We start from the raw sequence: 6,000 nt of genomic DNA, 5'->3' as shown, positions 1-6,000 counted from the left end.
GTTGAATTGTCTACAAAACTCCTTCTTGAATGCTTCCCAAGAGGTAATGGAGTTTGGCTTAAATTTCCAATACCATTCCTGGGCAGCATCCGACAATGTAGTCGGGAAAACTCTACACCGATAATCGTCACTTACTCCGAGCAGCTCCATCTGATCTTCGAATTTCCCTACGTGCCTTATCGGGTCTGCCTTTTCTGTATAAACTGGCAGTACCGGTGCTTTATATTTTGCCGGTGGCTGGGCTGCTCTAATCCGGGCACAAAATGGGCTGCCACTCCGGTGGTCTATCGCATCTATCTCGGAAGGTCATTTTGATAAACTTTGTACTGCAGCTATTAGCATGTCAAGCTGGGCTTGGATGGCTAGTGCAACTGATGAGGTTTCAAGGTCTTGACCGCCTGGTCGGGCATTACCATCTGGCGCAACATCGTCAAGTATTTCTACTTGACTGGCAGGGCGGTCCAGATTTTGCCCTTCAACCGGGACGGTCCTCCTCTTGTTGGTGATAACATCCCTCAGATCCTTCCGGGAAGCATGCTCTCCTGCCCGATCAAACACCGTACTTTTGAATTTTTCAGAGGGCTTACTACGCGGGACTTGCGCTCTCCCACTAAGCTGTTGGTCGGGGTGCAGTGGAGGCCTTTCGATACGTCCTGGGCAGTCTTTTCCTCCTTGTTGGTCATGGCCCTCCTTTTCCTTTGACTGATCGATATGATGACTATCAGCCTCATCACGACCATGCCCATCTTTGAACTTTGAAGTCCTCTTATCTCGAGGAGCTTTATTTTGCTCCTGCCTAGGTGGATTCTTCTTACTATCCGATCGGTGACTTCCTGATTTTGAAGTTTCTGATCGGTGGCTCCTAGAGGGGGTTCTAGAGTGCTCCCTTTGCGTCGAGGCAGTTCTGGATCGGTCCCCATCATCTTCCCGACCATGGGGGATTACTCCTGCTTCTGCCCGGTCCTCGAGAATCAGCTCTGTCAATGGTCCTCCGACCAGCGTTATTATTTCTTACTCCCTAGGTGGCTGCTTGTGCTGCGGCTTGAGCATTGGCTTGGGCCAATTGGGTAGCTGCTTCTAGAGCAAGTGCTGCTTCACGATGTCTCCGGTTGACCTCCTCCTGTTGTTGTCTGAGCTCTTCGCTTCTGGCCTCCATATCGCGCCTTTGCTGCTCTAACGCGGCTTTCTGCCTGGCCATCTCTTCAGCGAACGCCTCCTGTCTGGCGTGGAATTATGCCATCTCCTCCTGGAAGGCCCCCATGGCCTCCTAGAGCTCTTCGACTTCTGGAGTCACGTCCTCGAGCATGACCCTAGGCTCAGTTTCACGATCTTGAAGGCTAGGACCTTCTAATCTGGCAGGCTCTTTAGAGGAGCTTGTCTTCTTGGAGGCTGCATTGGTGCTCTTAGGCGCCATAATACTTCAGGGACCGTCTGTCTTTCTCTTTAGGCTCTCAATGAAAGCACCAAAATGTTGACCGCGTTTTTGACCAACGACGTGAGAACGTTAAAAACGATAAAACCTTCAAGAGAAAATAAACGACACAAACGATTTTATAGTGGTTCAGCCCCAATATGTTGGTAATAGCCTAATCCACTTAGAGTTGTGATTATAGATCTGCACTCAAGATCAGATGAACCTGAGTCAACTGAGTTTCTTCAGTGCAGATTACAAGAATACAAGAATTCTCTCAAATACAAGTACTCTCTCTCTCTAGAAAATTCATATCAAAAGTTCAAACGCCCAAAAGTCCCTTTTCTGATGCCATAAGCCTTGTATTTATAGGCTTAGGATCACACAGATGATATCCCCCATAATCGGGATATTTTATTATTCACATTATATTTAAATTATAATAATATTCAAAATATAACAATACACTAAAGTTGTGGGATAAATTGAGAGATTCCCGCGTATGCCAAGACCGATTCTTGTTGAAGCCGTTTCTGGGAATCTTAACGTAGTCCTGCTCTATCTAGTTGATCCATATCACCTTTAGTCTGGTCGGCCACACCTTTACTGGGCAGTCATGCACTTGACTGGGCAGTCATGCACTTGACTGGGCAGTCATGCACTTGACTGGGCAGTCATGCACTTGACTGGGCAGACATGCACTTAACTGGGTAGACATGCACTTAGCTGGTCGGACATGGTCATGACCGATTGGCCAAGTTCATGCCTGGTCAGACAAAGTCATGCCTGGGCGGGCAAGGTCATGCCTGGGCAGGCAAGGTCATTCCTGGGCAGGCAAGGTCATGCCTGGGCAGACAAGGTCATTCCTGGGCAGACAAACACGTGACTGGTCGGACAAGGTCATGCCTGGTCGGTCATGACACTTCTCAAGCCAATCAAAATTCCTCAAAGGCCTACCGGGTCACTCCTAAACCAGATCACTTTATCACAACTCTGAGGAGCCAATATATTTATTGACTATGAATGTACCGTTTACGGACCATGCACTGCCACTTGTCACCTCTATTGCCAAGTCATCGATCTCCAATTTTTGGGGATAACAGAAATCTATAGCTTCTGTCTAAGAAGTGAAATGGTGATTTCCTTATAGCTTAGTTCATGGTATTAAATCATCGAGATCTCATTTCTATAGTTAAGTTTACAGAAATATCATTTACAAGGAACATAGTGATATTTAAGGATAAAATACAATGAGGTGTAAAACGGTAATTTATACTCATCTCATTAGTAGTTCATCTATAGAGGGTTGAATGACGATTATAGTTGTAACAATGGATAACGTATTTACATTGAGTGTAAAGCGTTTGATGAATTCAAGAGTGCAATTCCAAATCTATAGTGGAGTCACAAGGAATTAATAAGGTAGTAAACTTATTCGCAAATAAATTCACGGTAGCTTATTGGATCTTGATTTCTTGGATTCATGGTCCCTGCATCACCTTTGATTAAATCATCTAAATAAAAATCAGCAAGCATGTCATCACATTAATTTTAAGGCATGAGTTTTCAAAACATATTTTTACTATCCCTTTTAAAAAAACAATATTCTATCATACTAAACAAAATTTCAGCAAGCAAAATATATTTATAGCTCAAAATTTTCTAATAAACCATTTTAACAAATTACTCTAGTATGATTTGCAGAAGACTCGCAACATTTACATGTTTTTAAATAAAATAAACCTTAAGTATTGCTGAATTCCAAACTTTAGAACTTTTAAAATTAGAGTTACAACACATGTTATTATTTTAAAGGTGCAAGAACACATACACAAAAATAATACATTTTCTCATTTTAACTTATAACATGAACTCAAAACATAATTTATACTCTTTTAAACCATTTTTGCAATTTAACATCCTAAAACCATAAAAATTCAGCAAGCCTAAAATTCACTTGGTATTCCAAAAATGCTCATAATTAAATAGAACGAAGGAACCCTAAACCTCATACGCCATGGCCGAAACCATATATGTTCAAACAACAACAAATCCAAAACTCAAATCCAATTTCTTACAATCATATGAACCCAAAATAAAATACAACATCCAATAAATTCTAACAAGCTTCCTAAGAACAAGATAAAACAAAGATTTCAACAACAACATAAAGACCATTACCCTAGCCGAAACCCATAGGCAATTGGAACCCTAAATAAAATTTTCAAACTCACAACAACATTCTTAGCATGCTTCTAAATAGACATCACCATATTACATCAAGGATTCTTATATCCAATCATCAATCTCCTAACCAAAACAACAACTCGGCAAACATAAGCATATATTGACAAAACATCAAGTATTACAAAACCACAACCAAGAATCAAATCATCAACAGACAATGATTGAGAGAAAAATCTATTACCTTCCTTGGTAGAATTCAACAACTCAAACAAAGTCTCCTCTTTGATACAACCCTAGGGATTTCGAATCCACAACAAGAAAAGAAGACAAAATAATAACAAGAAAACTTAGCAACAAGAAGGTGAAGAGATAAATTAATGGATTCAACCACTAAAGAAATCAAGAACACAAACCTAAATGGTTGAGATCCCTTTTCTCTTCTCTTCCTTCTTCTTTCTCTCCTCTCCCACGAGCTCTTCTCTTTCTCTCTCTCTCTACAGTCGGCAGCCAAGACCCAAATGAGCCTTCAAGCTCTTTCTTATTTTCAATTTAAATGTCATAATCACCAAAACCTAGCTAAGGAAAAGATAATTATCATTTTCCTTTATTTTCCCTAAATCAAAAATAAAATCAAATAATAATTGTACTCAGCCAATCAATACATTTGATAATTGACAGTACACTAACTTCTCTTTTTCCTTCTTTGGCACACCACACTAATAAGGAAATGTATAATTTTCGTAGTTTTAGGGTCCTGCCACTTGGGACTCAAATTTGACCCTTATTTGTTACGTTTTAGGAAAAATTATATTTGACAAAAGTTGTAGATAATTTAATTCTCTTTCTAACAGTATAAAGTTTGTCTAAATAGGACATCCACAACTCAAGTTATGACTATTTTACTAAGGCTGGGTCTAGGATTACGGGAACAAAAAAAATGGCAACCCTCTTCGTACTATTTGTTTCTCATTTCTCACTTGTGTGAACAAAAGCCTTTTAGAGTCTTCTCTCTTTATTTCTCCCATTATTTCCCTTTCTTAATTAAATAATAATGAATAAAACTAATTAATAAATAAAAGAACAATATAGAATAATACATGGGAATAACTATTGCATACTCACCATATGCACACACACAAGTGATAAGGTACATTTCTACAAACCATTCACATTGGTGCAGACAACCAAAACTTAAGAGCTTCACATTTAACAATTAATTTAATAAATCAATTATCAAATAAAATCACATATTTTCTACCAAACAATTTAAATCCAACTAACACTTAACAATTATTAATTCAAATAAAGCATACAATTTAAATAAATAAAAAATTGGTACGCTACAATTATAAAGGGTTTAAGCTCAAAATGGGTGGCATTAGTTTCAGGAAAACAATGCATGATGGAGGATTAGAAGAAATGGGAGAGAAATACTTAATAAGAGATTTCTCTTGAGCAATAGTACTGAAATTAATAAAATAATGAAACTAATCTATTCACCAAGAAAAATGAGAGAGAGAGATTCGAACCCTCGATAGTCCTTTGTTTTGGACTACACTGGTTTTCAAGACTGGAGCTATCAACCACTCGGCTATCTCTCCGAAAGATAATTTCTATTTTTTTTCACTGAATAAGACATAGCGTTATAAGTTGATACCATTACTATTTATATATTGTAAAAATATATCGATTATGAATCTATAGATCTAGTTATCTATATATATATATATAGATGTGTGATCTAGCGTTTCCTTTTGTAAAGTAAAAAAAGTGTCATTGATGCTTTTTTTTTTTGACAAATTTTTGGCTGATAAAGAGATCAAATGGTATATAATTCTTTTATTGGTAAATTGGAGGATGTGAACTCAATGAAATCAGTTATAGTGATCCTGTTGGGGGATAACTCCAATTACAATAAAATGTAACTAGATCTAGTATGAGTTGGCGATCAGACTGGATACATGGATAGAACTTATAGTGGGGTCTCAAAAACTAAGTAATTTATGTTGGACCTTTATCCTTATGGCTATTGAGAACGAATCAAATCAGATGGTTTTATTTCTCAATATTTCTGACTTGCTCCTATGGAACCAAGATCGAAAAGATTGAGAAAAATCAGTCATTCACAACCAATGATGAAGGATTCCTCGAAAAATTAATGATTAGTAATCCTTCTTAGAAATCGAATGGATTCGGTCTTATACATACGCAAGGATAAGAAACCAAGTAAGCACAAGCGGGTAGCTGGAATCAAACCCGCATCGTTAGCTTGGAAGACTAAGGGTTATAGTCGACGTTGATGCATCAATTTTACTTTAATGTTTGTAATTCAAAACCGAACGTGAAACTTTGATTTCATTCGTCTCCTTTAGACACGGGGAGTGAATCTGATAAATGCACTT

Source organism: Humulus lupulus, chromosome 6 (assembly GCF_963169125.1).
Source record: "Humulus lupulus chromosome 6, drHumLupu1.1, whole genome shotgun sequence".
In the NCBI taxonomy this organism is placed as follows: domain Eukaryota; kingdom Viridiplantae; phylum Streptophyta; class Magnoliopsida; order Rosales; family Cannabaceae; genus Humulus; species Humulus lupulus.
The sequence above is the reverse complement of the archived record's forward strand: the minus strand, read 5'-3'. Positions refer to the sequence as shown.